The sequence below is a fragment of the Phyllobates terribilis genome, unplaced genomic scaffold (genome assembly GCF_046119375.1).
Source record: "Phyllobates terribilis strain yellow unplaced genomic scaffold, ASM4611937v1 Scaffold_3__8_contigs__length_932513732, whole genome shotgun sequence".
NCBI classification, from domain to species: domain Eukaryota; kingdom Metazoa; phylum Chordata; class Amphibia; order Anura; family Dendrobatidae; genus Phyllobates; species Phyllobates terribilis.
Window position 1 is genome coordinate 385671461 of NW_027362763.1, and position 17699 is coordinate 385689159.

Genomic DNA, 17699 nt, shown 5'->3' on the forward strand with positions numbered 1-17699 from the left:
TGGTTAATAAATTTGATTTCCATTGATGATTTTTGTGTAATTTTGTTGTCAGCACATTCAACTTTGTGCAGAACAAAGTATTCAATGAGAATATTTCATTCATTCAGATCTAGGATGTGTTATTTGAGTGTTCCCTTTATTTTTTTGAGCAGTGTATTATGGAAAGTGATGAATGTAAACTTAAATATGTTGGAAGTACCATTTGCCCCTTTAGGGTAAGAGTAAGGGAACATGTTCAGGATATGAAACTTGGTGATACACTAAAAAGTATGTCCCAATTTTCAAAACATTACTGTGATAAACATCTAGGAGATACTACAAGTCTGAAAATGAATGCTATAGAGAAGGTTTTCAAGCCCACAAGGGGGGGTGACTGGGAGAAGAAACTCAGGGATAGGGAGGCATGGTGGATTTTTAAGTTAAACACTAGTGATGAGCAAGCACTAAAATGATCGGGTACTCGTTGCTCGGGTCGAGCAAATTGGAATACTCGGGTGCTCGACCCGAGCAACGAGCCCAAAATAAGTCTATGGGAAACTCAAGCATTTTTCAGGCGGCTCCCCCCGGCGGTCTGCAGAGGGCCTAAAAATTGCCCAAATCAATGGGAACAGTGCTCAAATGACATGGGAACAGCATGGGGAAGACCCCTGGAGGCATTTCTGACTCCCAGGTCACTGCTGTCAACAACGTTGTTAGAGTATTACGCCACTTTTACGGACTCACAATAAAACAAAACCAAAATGGATTTTCCTGGGAAATATATTAAGGAACATCCTTTCCAGGGTAATGACTTGTATATAAGGCAAAATAAATAACAAAAAACAAAAATACTCCTCCACACCTTGGGCTATGTTCACACGTAGCGTTTTTAATGCGTTTTTGCACTTTTGCATTGCTTTCAACAAAGACAAATACATTCACTGGGAAATGTCATTTTAACATTTTACAACCTTATCTGGCCATGTGGTGTGTGACACATCATCAGACACATGCATACAGTGCTGAAAAGACATGGGAACAGCATGGGGAAGACCTCTGGAAACATTTCTGACTCCCAGGTCTCTGCCTAAAAGTGTGCCCATCATTAGTGATCCTTGGTGCATGCGAAGATGCCTCCCGCCATGCACCTGTCGTTGCAAGTCTGACTTGCAACAATGACCGTCCATGTCTTGTCCCAGTACAGCGTTCAGTTGTCCCTACCCCATTCCTTGGAATGCAAGCACAAGTATGCAGCCAGCCAGCCACCCACCCACAGGCCGCAACACTAAACTGCCAGATTTCTGGGTAGCTGCTTGCACTTGAAATATGGCCTTTTTGACTCGTGGAGGTGGAAATTTTTCATAACCTCATGCCATCGGCGGCCGGGTGTCCATACTCGGTCCCCAGCCGCCACTGTTTCTCCCAGTGTCGTCTCCGCCTTCCACAAGCACGGGTCCCACAACATTACCCGTGCCCTCCCCAGTGCACTTACTGGGAAGGACCGCCTAACCACAAACACGTGGACAGGTGAATGTGGCCAGGGATGGTACGGAGCCAATCCACAGCTTTTTTTGCTGAGTTGTATTTCACCACAGCCATATTCTTTAGTATGGTGAAAGGACTTGGGAAACCATATCTACCCAGCTGTCATTTCTCCCAGGAAGTCCTCTAAAGCTGCTTTCACTTGAAATGTGGCCTTTTTGGCTTGTGGAGGCGGAAGCTTTTCATAACCTCATGCCGGCGGCGGGCCGGGTGTCCATACTTGGTCCCCAGCCGCCACTATTTCTCCCGGTATCGTCCCCGCCTTCCACAAGCACGGGTCCCACAACATTACCCGTGCCCTCTCCAGTGCACTTACTGGGAAGGACCGCCTAACCACAAACACGTGGACAGGTGAATGTGGCCAGGGATGGTACGAAGCCAGTCCACAGCTTTTTTTGCTGAGAGTTGTATTTAGCTCGGTGAAAGGACTGGCATAGAGGGAAACCGTATCTACCCTGGGTGTCATTTCTCCCAGGAAGTCCTCTAATGTAGCTTGTTGCAGAAGCAATGGCAGCCCGTCCAACATCAACTTGCACTTGTCGGTGGTGCTTTGACACACATCTTTCTTTGCGCATTTAATTTCATGAATACAGAGTTGGACAATGGCCTGATCAGCAATGCGGTTTAAGAAATAACATGCATAAGCATGTCTGATCCACATTAAAAAAGCAGCCTTAGAGTGACCGGGAACCCTCCCCCACACTTTTCTTAGCCAGGGCTGCTTCTCGGCAGGGTTGGATGGGCCCACCAGAGAACCGGAGACTCCTCCGGTGGGCCCTGGCTTCTCCTTCAGGAGAGTTCATAGTGCCGAGGTAAGGCCTTGATGATAGAGGCCACCATCTGCTTAGTTTTCTGTTACTTGGAATGCAAGCGCAAGTATACAGCCAGCCACCCATCCACAGGCAGCAACACTAAACTGCCAGATTTCTGGGCAGCTGCTTGCACTTGAAATGTGGCCTTTTAGGCTTGTGGAGGTGGAAGCTGTCCACGATCTTATGGCGGCTGCGACTGCGTATCCATACTCGGTCCCCAGCCACCATTATTTTTCCCGGTATCGTCTCCGCCTTCCACAAGCACGGGTCCCACAACATTACCCGTGCCCTCCCCAGTGCACTTACTGGGAAGGACCACCTACCCACAAACATGTGGACAGGTGAATGTGGCCAGGGACGGTACGGAGCCAGTCCACAGCTTTTTCTGCTGAGAGTTGTATTTAGCTCGGTGAAAGGACTGGCATAGAGGGAAACCGTACCTACTCTGGGTGTAATTTCTCCGTCACCAGGTTCCGCCCATTGTCACACACGACCATGCCTGGCTGTAGGTTCAGTGGTGTGAGCCACAGATCTGCCTGCTCTTTCAGAGCTGTCCACAACTCTTCAGCATTTGTCACCTAAGCATATTAGCTTTAGCACAGCCTGTTGCCGCTTGGCCAAGGCAGTGCTGCAGTGCTTCCAGCTTGTGACTGATGTGGTCATTTTGGAGATGGAGGCTGAAGAGGAGGAGGCTGAGGAAGATGAGGTGCAGGAGCTGTAGACTGTGGGGGCAACCCTGATTGACTTAGGGCCCGCAATCCTTGACGTCGGGAGGACGTGTTCCGTCCCAAGGTCCAACTGGGTCTCGGCTTCCATTATGTTAACCGAGTGTGCCGTCAGCGAAATGTACCATCCCTGCCCACAAGCACTTTCCGCAATCCTTGACGTCGGGAGGACGTGTTCCGTCCCAAGGTCCAACTGGGTCTCGGCTTCCATTATGTTAACCGAGTGTGCCGTCAGCGAAATGTACCATCCCTGCCCACAAGCACTTTCCCGGTAACTGCATTGTTGAGGGCACGGCTAATGTTTTGGGGCACGTGCTTGTGTAATGCGAGGACGGGGAGAAATTGTGGCGGCTGGGGACCAAGTACCGAGGGATGGCCGCCACCATCAGGTTGAGGAATGCTTCCATCTCCTCAAGCCTAAAGGGCAACATTTTGAGCGCAAGCAGTCGTGAAATGTGAGAATTTAGTAGTGTGGCCTGTGGGGTGTTGGCTGCATATTTGCGCTTGCATTCCAAGGACTGGGGTATGGACAACTGAACGCTGCGCTGGGACAAGGTAATGGATGTGCTTCCTGATGCTGCTACTTGAGAGTGCGCAACGACAGGTGCAGGGCAGGAGGCATCTTTGCATGCACCATGGACAGGGGATTAGCTTGCATGCACAACAGCGGAAGAAGCAATGGTGCCACCTGCAGACACTGTTCCTGGACCCTGGGGTTCGGCCCACAAAGTCGGGTGCTTTGCTGCCATGTGCCTGATCATGCTGGTGGTGGTCAGGCTGGTCATTTTGCCACCCCTGCTGATGCTGGCCTGGCAGGTGGTGCAAATGGCCTTTTTGGGGTTATCGGCAGAGTCTTTAAAAAACAACGAGACCCCGGAAGACCTAACAGTTGTACTGGCAACTTCCTTCGTGTTAGTGTTACGGGGAACGGTTGCCTGCCTTCTGTCTGCAGCCACCACACTGCTTCTTCCTGCCTGTTGGGATGCTCTGCCTCCCTCCCCCTGTTTGCTGCTGTCTTCACTCTGCATGTCCTCCTGCCAGGTTGGATCAGTTACTATATCATCCACCACTTCGTCTTCCACTTCCTCACCCTGGTCCTCCTCCTGACTTTCTGGCAATTGTGTCTCATCATTATCCACCTCTTGTGACACTTTCCCACCGTCGCCTTCATGTGACCGTGGCTGCTCAAATATTTGGGCATCGCTACATGCGATCTCCTCTTGCCCCGCTTCAAGTGGACCGGGCGAGAGGAAAAGTGAAGAGCTCTTCAGAGTGTCCAAGTGTGGGATCAGTTGTCTCCGGGCACTCGGCATGGTGGCAGGAAGGAGGATCAGGGTGAAGAATATATGGTCTAGACTCACGGCTACTGAGACTTGACCGTGTGGAAGACAGGGTGGCGGTGGTGGTGGTGGCTAAGTCACTGGAAGCATTATCTACTATACAACCAACAACCTTTTGACACTGCTCTGGGTTCAATAGTGGTGTGCTGCGGTCCCCTAGGAATTGGGAAAGGAAGGTCAGGCGAGAAGATGTGGGAGTTTGTTGTGGCACAATTTCAGCTTGCCCACGGCCTTGCCTTTGGCCTCTGCATGCACCATCACTACCACATCCAGTTCCCCGTCCCTTGCCACGTGCTTTGCCCATTTTAAATGGAGGACAGTAACTTCCACGCTCACTACAAATGACTGAGTTTGGAGCGAACTTATAAGTGATCCGTGTGACGGAGAAAACACAGTTTTAAATACCTGGCCTGTAGGTAAGTAGTTTGAACAGCAAACTGGTGTGAATTGCTTCACTGACACACTAAAGGAAATTTTTAATGGAGGCCAGAAATGGCAGTATTTTCTGACAATGTATATGTAATCCATGTGACGGAGAAAAAACAGTTTTAAATAGCTGGATTTCTAGCGCTGTAATATGGAAAGGACCTGGCTGTATTCTGCAGCAATTAAGATCCAAAAAAAAGTATTCCTGGCCCCTGAGACCTGGGCCTATGCATAGAAATATCTAACAGCAGCAGAAGGCAGAATTGGAATAGAGCCTCTTGTGCTATATGCACTGCAGTCTTCTATATACCCTGCCTGCCTGCCTATATACACTGCCTGACTGATATCTCTGTAAATGGATTAGTTAGTCCTCAAAAGGACTGTTTGTTAAGATGGATATGTGTAATGTGCGTTTTTTCTCCCTACACTACCTAATATACAAGCAAATCTCTCCCTGACGCAGCAGCACCTCTCCCTACTCTGCCTGATTCCAGAGTGACTGTGACGAGCACAGCGGCGCCAGGTCTGATATAAACCTGATGACGCTGTGCGGCCAGCCAATCACTGTAATGCCACAACCAACATGGCTACGGCATTACAGTGAGTGGCAGGCAATCCCTGCATGTTGATTGGCACTCTAAAGAGTGCCAAACATGCAGGGAGGGGACCTGAGCTCCCGCCGAGCAACTCCGGAAATACTTTGCGAGCGCTGAGTATCTCGAGCAGTGATTAGCCCTAGGTCTCAATTTCAGGAAAGATATTATGTTTCATTATTATTACTTTTTCCACCCTCCTTGTCCCTGAGCTACTCTCTTTCAGCACATAGCCCTGTTTGTCCCCCCCCCTAATGAAGGGCGAAAGATATCGCAGTGTTAATATTGCCATCTCATGACGTCCCTAGTCAAATGACAAGCAAGGCGTATTCTGAATCTGAATCTTGTCTTCCCATGACATCTCAGCTTAAACTATCAGTGGGGCACATTGTAGTGTGAACACTGCCCCTTCATGGTATCCCAGCTTAAATGCTGTGTGGTCACTGTTTCATGATATACCAGTGTAAACGAATAACGAGGAACATCCTAGTGTGAATATAGCACTTATTGCTCTTTTGTGATGTCCCAGTCCAAATGACTAGTTGGGGATACTGCAGTGTGAATAAAGCACTATACAGTGGTAACCAAAAGTATTGGCACCCCTGCAATTCTGTCAGATAATACTCAGTTTCTTCCTGAAAATGATTGCAATCACAAATTCTTGGGTATTATTATCTTCATTTAATTTGTCTTCAATGAAAAAACACAAAAAGAATTGTCCTGAAGCCAAATTGGATATAATTCCACAAAACCTAAAAAAGGGGGTGGACAAAAGTATTGGCACTGTTTGAAAAATCATGTGATGCTTCTCTAATTCATGTAATTAACAGCACCTGTAACTTACCTGTGGCACCTAACAGTTGTTGGCAATTAACTAAATCACACTTGCAGCCAGTTAACATTGATTAAAGTTGACTCAACCTCTGTCCTGTGTCCTTGTGTGTACCACATTGAGCATGGAGAAAAGAAAGAAGACCAAAGAACTGTCTGAGGACTGGAGAAACCAAATTGTGAGGAAGCATGAGCAATCTCAAGGCTACAAGTCCATCTCCAAAGACCTGAATGTTCCTGTGTCTTCCGTGCGCAGTGTCATCAAGAAGTTTAAAGCCCATGGCATTGTGGCTAACCTCCCTAGATGTGGACAGAAAAGAAAAATTGACAAGAGATTTCAATGCAAGATTGTGTGGATGGTGGATAAAGAACCTCAACTAACATCCAAACAAGTTCAAGCTGCCCTGCAGTCCGAGGGTACAACAGTGTCAATCCGTACTATCCGTCGGCGTCTGAATGAAAAGGGACTGTATGGTAGGATACCCAGGAAGACCCCACTTCTTACCCCGAGACATAAAAAAGCCAGGCTGGAGTTTGCCAAAACTTACCTGAGAAAGCCTAAAACGTTTTGGAAGAATGTTCTCTGGTCAGATGAGACAAAAGTAGAGCTTTTTGGGAAAAAGCATCAACATAGAGTGTGCAGGAAAAAAAAGAGGCATTAAAAGAAAAGAACACGGCCCCTACAGTCAAACATGGCACAGGTTCCCTGATGTTTTGGGGTTGCTTTGCTGCCTCTGGCACTGGACTGCTTGACCGTGTGCATGGCATTATGAAGTCTGAAGACTACCAACAAATTTTGCAGCATAATGTAGGGCCCAGTATGAGAAAGCTGGGTCTCCCTCAGAGGTCTTCCAGCAGGACAATGACCCAAAACAGACTTCCAAAAGCACTATAAAATGGTTTGAGAGAAAGCACTGGAGACTTCTAAGGTGGCCAGCAATGAGTCCAGACCTGAATCCCATAGCACACCTGTGGAGAGATCTCAAAATGGCAGTTTGGAGAAGGCACCCTTCAAATATCAGGAACCTGGAGCAGTTTGCCAAAGTAGAATGGTCTACAATTCCAGCAGAGCATTGTAAGAAACTCATTGATGGTTATCGGAAGCGGTTGTTCGCAGTTATTTTGGCTAAAGGTTGTGCAACCAAGTATTAGGCTGAGGGTGCCAATACTTTTGTCTGGCCCATTTTTGGAGTTTTGTGTGAAATGATCAATGATTTGATTTTTGCTTCATTCTCTTTTGTGTTTTTTCCTTGCAAGCAAATTAAATGAAGATAATAATACCAAAGAATTTGTGATTGCAATCATTTTCAGGAAGAAACTGAGTATTATCTGACAGAATTGCAGGGGTGCCAATACTTTTGGCCACCACTGTAAGTAGAGGTTTTTCCTTTTCTATAGAGGAAATGGTACAATGTGATATTTAAACTGAAAGTGTTGATCCAGAAGCATGTGAAAAATCTGCAAAAAATCTGCACTTGCTGTTTTAAAGGGCTATTCCCTATCCCAATATGTAGTAGGTGTAGTAATAATAATATTAGCAACTACCTCCAATTAGAAATGTAGTATAGTTCTTATGATTTGCTATCTCGTTTACACATTGTGCAGGGCATTACAGTAGCTAAGATATCCATGATTATGACCATGAACAACTAACTAACGGTCACTATATGAGTTGTTGTAACCATAGATACCTAAACTACTGCAATGACCTTCACATGAGGTATCAAGCCTTAATGGACTCCATATTGTGTGGAAATGGCATTATAGCCCTTCCCAGATTGCTGTGTGGCAATATTTGTTTCTCTTAGATCATTGGTGATGTCTTCCTCCTTTGCATTGTGGAAACACACGCCTGAAGGCTCCAAATCAACAAACTTTCCAAATTTCTTCATTTAAAGAGGTAGTCATACTGCTGATGAATAATCAAAGATATTTGATTGGCAAAACTCGGCTGCTACTTGCCCTCTTAATTCTCTTGGAAGCAGTAAGGTGTACTTAATTTTAAAACACTGCTTCGGAACATTGACTTTGTTTTTGTTAAATAAATAATTTTCATAATCGAATCATTAAAGGAGTTGTCCCATGAGCAAAGTAGATTTTGATTAAAAGATCTTGGAATAATAAGTTACACAATTGGATGTGTTTAAAAAAATGTTCCTGTGCTGAGATAATCCTATAAATATTAGTGATGAGTGAACGTGCTCGCCACTGCTTGGTACGTACCCGAGCATCACTGTGCTCGACAAGCGAGTATTTTCGGGTTGCTTGGGAGGGAACTCGCGTCCCCTCCCTGCATGTTTGGCGCTCTTTAGAGAGCCAATGAACATGCAGGGATTGCCTGCCACATACTGTAATGCTGCAGCCATGTTGATTGTGGGCATTACAGTGATTGGCTGGCCGCACAGCATCATCAGGTCTATATACGACCTGGTATCGCTATGCTCGTCACAGTCTACACCAGAAACAGGCTGAGTAGGGAGAGGTGCTGCAGAGTCAGGGAGAGATTTGCTTATTTATAGTTAGTATAAGTATTCCACTACATATATATATATATATATATATATATATATATCTATCCAACTGAACTAACAGTCCTTCTGAGGACTAATCCAGCTGCATTTACTTAGTGGTGATAGTAGGAGTTAGGCAGGCAGGGAGGGTATGTGGCAGAATGCAGTGCATGATACAGCACAAGAGGGTCCATTGAACGTCCTGCTAGTATAGGTATTCCACAACATATATAAATATCCATCTGAACTAACAGTCCTTCTGAGGACTAATCCAGCTGCATTTAATCAGTGCTAGGCAGGCAGTGTATGTGGTAGACTGCAGTGTATGATACAGCAGAAGAGGGTCCATTGAACATCCTGTATGCTGCTGCTGTAATAATTACAGATATTTGTAGACATAGCCTCAGATATCAGGGGCCAGGGCACATTTTTTCTTGATCTTAATCTTGGTTATTTGCTATCCAGAGTACACCATTTTTCTGCTCCATTTGCTTGTTCTCACTGCAGAATAAAGCCAGAACTGTTCCATATTTCAGCTAAAAAAATTCAGAAATTTGAACTGAACGTGGAAAATATTTGCCACCTTTTCCATTCTGTTGCAGTGTGTCGATCTAGCTATTCACACTAGGTGTCTGTGAAGAATAGTATTAGTAAATTACAGACCTGCTATTTAAAACCGTGGTTCTCTGTCAGACATATCACCTCTAAGACTGTTTCAAAATAAGCCATTTCTTCCGTTTTCATTCTGTTGCAGTATGTCAGTGAAGCTATTCACTCTAGATGTCTGTGAAGAATAGTATTAGTAAATTACAGGCCTGCTATTTAAAATAGTGGTTCTCTGTCAGACGTATCACATATAACTGCGTTCCAAAATCAGCCATTTCTTGTGAACATGGAAAATATTGTCCTCCATTTAAAATGGGTAAGGTGCGTGGCAAGGGACGGGGAAGTGGACGTGATGGTGATGGTGCATGCAGAGGCCGAGGACGAGGCCGTGGGCAAGCTGAAATTGTGTCACAACAAGCACCCACATCTTTTCGCTCGACCTTCCTGACCCAATTACTAGGGGACCGCAGTACACCACTATTGAACCCAGAGCAGCGTCAAAAGGTTGTTGGTTGGATAGCAGATAATGCTTCCAGTCACTTTGCCACCACCACCACCACCCTGTCTTCCACACGGTCAAGTCTCAGTAGCCGTGAGTCTGGACCGCATATTCCTCACCCTAATCCTCCTTCCTCCCACCATGCCGAGAGCCTGGAGTCAACTAATCCCACACTTGGACACTCAGAAGAGCTGTTCACTTTTCCATTTGTAGATTCGGGCCTCTCGCCCAGCCAGCTTAAAACGAGTCAAGAGGAGAACGCATGTAGCGATGCCCAAATATTGGAGCAGCCACGGTCACATGAAGGCGACGGTGGGAAAGTGCAGTTACTGTCGCAAGAGGTGGATGATGATGATGAGACACAATTGCCAGAAAGTCAGGAGGAGGACCAGGGTGCGGAAGTGGAAGACGAGCTGGTGGATAATATAATAACTGACCCAACCTCGCAGGGGGACATACAGAGCGAGGACAGCAGCACACAGGGGGGGGGAGGCGTAGCACCACAACAGGCAGGAAGAAGCAGTGTGGTGGCCCCAGACACAATGCGGGAAAGCGTTCCTCGTAACGCCAACACGACGGAAGTTGCCAGTACAACTGTTCGGTCTTCCTGAGTCTGTTTTTTTTTTAAAGACTGCAGATAACCCCAAAAAGGCCATGTGTACCACCTGCCAGGCCACCATCAGCATGGGTAGCAAAACTAGCAGCCTGACCACCAGCAGCATGATCAGGCACATGGCAGCAAAGCACCCGACTAAGTGGTCAGAACCCCAGCGTCCAGCAACAGTGTCTGCGGGGGACACCACAGCTTCTTCCGCTGTTGTGCGTGCACGCCAATCCCCTGTCCATGGCGCATGCCAAGATGCCTCCCGCCCTGCACCTGTCATTGCACACTCTCAACTAGCTCCATCAGAAAGCATGTCCATGTCCTTTTCCCAGTGCAGCGTTCAGTTTTCCCTACTCAAGTTCTTGGAACGCAAGCGCAAATACGCAGCCAACGCCCCACAGGCCACACTACTAAATACACACATTTTGCGAATGGTTGCCTTTTAGGCTCGTGGAAACGGAAGCTTTCTGCAACCTGATTTCGGCGGCTGTCCCTCGGTACTTGGTCCCCAGCCGCCACTATTTCTCCCGGTGCTCCGTCCCCGCATTACACGAGCACATGTACCACAACATTAGACGTGCCCTCAACAACGCAGTTGGTGGGAAAGTCCACCTAACCACGGACCTGTGGACAAGTGTTGTGGCCAGGGATGGTACATCTCGCTGATGGCACACTGGGTTAATATTGTGGAAGCCAGGACCCAGTCGGACCTTGGGATGGAAAACGTCCTCCCGACGCCAAGGATTGCAAGCCCTGGGTCAATCAGGGTTGCCCCCACATTCTACAGCTCCTGCACCTCCTCCTCCTCCTCTTCAGCCTCCATCTCCAAAATGACCAAATCAGTCGCAAGCTGGAAGCACTGTAGCACTGCCCCGGCCAAGCGGCAACAGGCTGTGCTGAAGCTAATATGCTTAGGTGACCAACCGCACAACGCTGAAGAGTTGTGGATAGCTCTGAAAGAGCAGGAACATTTGTGGCTGACACCGCTGACCCTACAGCCAGGCATGGTCATGTGTCACAATGGCCGGAACCTGGTGGCGGCTCTGAGGCGAGGCGAGCTCACACATGTACCATGCCTGGCCCATGTGCTTAACCTCGAGGTTCAGCGGTTTTTCAAAACTGACACAGATCTGCCTGATCTGCTTGTCAAAGTACGCCGCCTGTGTGCCCATTTTAGAAAGTCAGCTACAGCTTCCGCCCCTCTATCTGTGCTTCAGCAGCATTTGTAGCTTCTAGCTCACCGACTGATCTGCGATGTCCCCACGCGTTGGAACTCTACATTGCAGATGTTGGGAAGGATTTGTAAGCAGAAGAGGGCAGTTGTTGATTACCAGCATCAACAAGGCCATCGGTATTCAGTTCAGACTCCACACATAAGACCTCAGGAGTGGACATGGATGTCAGACATATGCATCATACTCCAAAACTTTGAGGACTCCACCAAGATGGCGAATGGCGATGACACCATAATTAGTGTCACCATCCCGCTTCTCTGTCTTCTGAAATGCTCTCTGCTCACAATTAAAGAGGATGCATTGCAGGTGGAGCACGATGAGATGAAGTAAGGAACCATAGAGGGTGATTCCACACAGCCCAGCCTCATCTCATCCCAATGTAGATTGGTTGACAGTAAGCAAGAGGAGGAGGAGGATGAGGATGAACAGGAGCTAGTTTCCTGCTCTATAGATGGTACTACCTGCACAACTGTCATACCGTCTGTTCAGCGTGGATGACCTGAGGACATGGAGAAGGAGGAGGATGAGGAGGAGAGCATGCTCAGTAATCCTCTTGGTGAGGACACGGAAGTCTTACCTCTTTGCAGTCTGGCACACATGGCTGTTTATGTTACGCTGCCTTTCCCGTGACCCTCGCATTGTCCAAATCTTGGGTGACAGTCATTATTGGTTGGTGACACTTCTAGACCCATGCTATAAGGAAACCTTTCTGTCTCTTATTCCTGCGCAGGACAGCCCTATTTAAATGGGGCAGTACGAGAAGGTCCTTGTTGCTGAATTATTTAAAAAATTCCAATCTGAAAACGCTGGCGGCAGAGGTCACAGTTTGTTGGACAACCAAGGAGTACAGGCAAGAGAGACACAAATGCAATCCAGCAGAGGCAGGGGAAGACTGTCAAAGGTCTGGGACAGTTTTCTCAGACCCTCCCATCGCACAAGCCCTGATGCACGGGGTACTCTCACAAGGAGGGAAATGTTTCGGAAGATGCTGAGGGAGTACCTTGCTGACCATACCAACGTCCTCTGTGATTCCTCTGTGCCTTATAATTATTGGGTATCCAAGCTGGACACGTCATATGAACTGACTCTCTACACCTTGGAGGTCCTGGTCTGCCCTGCCGCTAGCGATTTGTCAGAGCGGGTTTTTAGTGTCGCAGGTGGAATTATAACTGATAGTCACATCTGCCTGTCAACTGAAAATGCTGACAGGATGTCTGTTATAAAAATGAACAAAGGCTGGATTGGGCCAGACTTCTCAACATCACCGAATGATAGCAGCATAACATAAACTCAAGTACAGTGTTTTTTTTGAGGGAGGTCTAACTGTATTCCCATGCACCTCTGTCTTCACACCCAGACATGGGTATACGCTTCCTGATTTTGTCTCTTTGCTCTTGTCCTCCTCAATCTCCGCATCCTCATCTTCTACCACCATATCACCACCATATGTACCATGTCAACATATCTATGTCTCTAGCAAGGGACATTGGATTTCCTCCAAATTTTTTGCAGCCGTTGCATTCACTGCATAGGCAAACAGTATGGGAGACACACTTCCTAATAATGGGAACATTGTTTTCAGGAGGCCCTCTGACTTCTACGTCTCTTGCAATGGGCATTGGAGTTCCTCCAAATTTTTGGCAGCTGTTGCTTCACTGCATAGGCAAATAGTATGGGAGACCCACATACTAATAATGGGAAAATTGTTTTTAGGAGGCCCTCTGACCTCTACGTCTCTAGCAAGGGGCATTAGAGTTCCTCCAAATTTTTTGGCAGCCATTGCTTCACTGCATAGGCAAACAGTATGGGAGACCCACTTCCTAATAATGGGAACATTGTTTTCAGGAGGCCCTCTGACCTCTACGACTCTTGCAAGGGGCATTGGAGTGCCTCCAAATTTTTGACAGCCATTGCAGTCACTGCATAAGAAAACAGTATGGGAGACCCTCTCCTTTCTAATGGGAATATGTTGTTACTGAGGCCCACTTCTATGTGTCTTTAAATTGTTATTGGGTTTTTCCTAAATTTTGGCAGCCATTGGACTCACTGCGTACCCTATAACTGTATAGCAGACCCTCTCCTTTCTAATGGAAACATGTCATTACTGTGGCCCAGTTCTATGTGTCTTTAAATTGTTAATAGGGTTTTTCCTAAATTTTAGGTTGTATCCAAATTTTTGACAGCCCTTGCAGTCACTGCACATGCAATAACAGTATAGGAGACCCACTTGTTAATAATGGGAACAACAAAAGCATAGCCTGCTGATGGCTCTCTAACAATGGCGAGGGCCTACAGCTGGCCCTTTAAGAATAGTAAGGGCCGCCTGATGACCCTATAAAAATAGGCTTTGTAACTTTCAGAGTCCCTCCATCATGAATGAAACAGGATGTGTCTGATGATATCTCACACACCACATGGACAGATAAGGTTGTAAAATGTTAAAATGACATTTCCCGGTGAATGCATTTGTCTTGGTTGAAAGCAATGCAAAAGTGCAAAAATGCATCAAAAATGCTTCGTGTGAACATAGCCCAAGGTGTGGAGGAGCATTTTTGTTTTTGGTTATTTATTTTGCCTTATATACAAGTCATTACCTTGGAAAGGATGTTCCTTAACTCCTTTAAAGCCCATGACGTACTAATATGCGTCTGTGCCCTGAGACTTAAGAGCCTGACCGGTATTAGTACGTCATGGCGAGTGCGGGCACGATCGCCGCCGGGTGTCAGCTGATTGTCACAGCTGACACCCGGTACTATGTGCAGGGAGCGGTCCCGCACCGCTCCCGGCACATTAACCCCTGCAATGCTGCGATCGAAGTCCATCGTAGCATTGCGGTGGCTAAGGGGAGGTGATCAGGATACTCACCTCCTCTTCCTGCCTCCAGCGCTGTCTGCCGCGGCTTCCCGGATGTTGCCATGACTACCCGATGTCGTCATGACAACATCCGGGTCACCAGACAGCAATAAGATCATTTGGTCATGCGCAGTACATGACCAAACGATCTTCTCACTGTGCAGCGCTGAGTGCCTGCATGGCACAGGGATGGTGCTCCATTCCTATGCTATCCAGGCAATCAGAATATAAAAAGTGAAAGTCCCTTAGTGGCACAAAGTACACAAATAAAAAAACTGTCAGAAAAGGAAAAAAAAAATTAAAAAAAATTGTAAAAATATAAAAAAATAAATAAAAAAATAATCCACCAAATATAAGAATATAATGTACCCATCAATAAATATTATTCTGAAAAAAAAAACCAAACAATAAAACTACACATATTTGGTATCGCCGCGTCCAGAACAACCTTACCTATAAAACTATCTCACTAGTTAACCCCTTCAGTGAACACGGTAAAAAAAAAAAGAATCAAAAAACAATGCTTTATCATCATACCGCCAAAGAAAAAATGGAATAACACACGATCAAACAGACAGATGTAAATAAAAATGATACTGCTGAAAACTTCATCTTGTCCCGCAAAAAACAAGCCACCATACAGCTCCATGAGCCGAAAAATAAAGAAGTTATAGCTCTCAGAATAAAGCGATGCAAAAAAATAATTTTTTCTATAAAATAGCTTTTATTGTGTAAAAGCGCCAAAACATAGAAAAACAATATAAATGTGGTACCGCTGTAAACGTACTGACCCGAAGAATAAAGCTGTCTTATCAATTTTGCCACACGCGGAGCAGAATAAAAAAATAAATAAATAAAAAAAATAAAAAAAACAATTCCTCAATTGTTAGTTTTTGTTTATTCTGCCTCCCAAAAATCGGAAAAAAAATGTCATGTGCCCAAAAATGGTACCAATAAAAACGTCAACTTGTCCCGCAAAAAACAAGCCATCACATGACTCTGTTGGCCAAAATATGGAAAAATTATAGCTCTCAAAATATGGCGATGCAAAAACTAGATTTTACAAAATATGTGTCTTTTAGTGTGTGACAGCTGTCAATCATAAAAACCCGATATGATTTTGGTATCGCTGTAATCGCACCGACCCGAAGAATAAAGTAGTCTAATCACTTATACCGCACTAGGAACAGCATAAAAAATAAACGCTAGGGCTGGGGTTGGGGTTGGTGTTAGGGCTAGGGTTGGGCTAGGGTTAGGGTTGGGCTTAGGGTTGTTTTTTTTTTCAAAATTAAAAAAAAAAAGATGACGATATGGCGACTAGTGTTGAGAGCAAGTGCCCGCTACTTGAGTTTGCATCGGGTGCTCGGTTATGCACTGAGTATCGCAGGTGTCCAAGTGACATGCTCGAGTCTCTGCCCCATATGCCTCGCGGTCAAAAAAATCTCACGGGGATTGCATGCATGAGCGATCCCCGCATGTTTTTTTTTGGGTGTCTAATAACCATGAAACATGCTGGCAGAGACTCGAGCATGTCACTCGAGCACCCTCGATACATGGTGCATACCTGAGTACCCGATGCAAACTCAAGTAGCGAGCACTTGCACTCAAGACTAATGACAACTTATTCAATATGATGACCTAATGTTATCAAATTCTATGTCGTACCTCTGGGTTCAAAATGTTCACTATACCCCTTGATAACATCCTTGAGGGGTGTAGTTTCCAAAATGGGGTCACTTGTGGGGGGTTTCCACTATTTAGGCACATAAGTGGTTCTCCAAACGAGACATGGCATCCGCTCTCAATTCCAGCCGATTTTGCATTCAAAAAGTCACACAGTGTTAATAATGGGAACAACAAAAGCATAGCCTGCTGATGGCTCTCTAACAATGGCGAGGGCCTACAGCTGGCCCTTTAAGAATAGTAAGGGCCGCCTGATGACCCTATAAAAATAGGCTTTGTAACTTTCAGAGTCCCTCCATCATGAATGAAACAGGATGTGTCTGATGATATCTCACACACCACATGGACAGATAAGGTTGTAAAATGTTAAAATGACATTTCCCGGTGAATGCATTTGTCTTGGTTGAAAGCAATGCAAAAGTGCAAAAATGCATCAAAAATGCTTCGTGTGAACATAGCCCAAGGTGTGGAGGAGCATTTTTGTTTTTGGTTATTTATTTTGCCTTATATACAAGTCATTACCTTGGAAAGGATGTTCTTTAACTCCTTTAAAGCCCATGACGTACTAATATGTGTCTGTGCCCTGAGACTTAAGAGCCTGACCGGTATTAGTACGTCATGGCGAGTGCGAGCACGATCGCCGCCGGGTGTCAGCTGATTGTCACAGCTGACACCCGGTACTATGTGCAGGGAGCGGTCCCGCACCGCTCCCGGCACATTAACCCCCGCAATGCTGCGATCGAAGTCCATCGTAGCATTGCGGTGGCTAAGGGGAGGTGATCAGGATACTCACCACCTCTTCCTGCCTCCAGCGCTGTCTGCCGCGGCTTCCCGGATGTTGCCATGACTACCCGATGTCGTCATGACAACATCCGGGTCACCAGACAGCAATAAGATCATTTGGTCATGCGCAGTACATGACCAAACGATCTTCTCACTGTGCAGCGCTGAGTGCCTGCATGGCACAGGGATGGTGCTCCATTCCTATGCTATCCAGGCGATCAGAATATAAAAAGTGAAAGTCCCTTAGTGGCACAAAGTACACAAATAAAAAAACTGTCAGAAAAGGAAAAAAAAAAATTAAAAAAAATTGTAAAAATATAAAAAAATAAATAAAAAAATAATCCACCAAAAATAAAAATATAATGTACCCATCAATAAATATTATTCTGAAAAAAAAAACAACAAACAATAAAACTACACATATTTGGTATCGCCGCGTCCAGAACAACCTTACCTATAAAACTATCTCACTAGTTAACCCCTTCAGTGAACACGGTAAAAAAAAAAAAAAAAAGAATCAAAAAACAATGCTTTATCATCATACCGCCAAAGAAAAAATGGAATAACACACGATCAAACAGACAGATGTAAATAAAAATGATACTGCTGAAAACTTCATCTTGTCCCGCAAAAAACAAGCCACCATACAGCTCCATGAGCCGAAAAATAAAGAAGTTA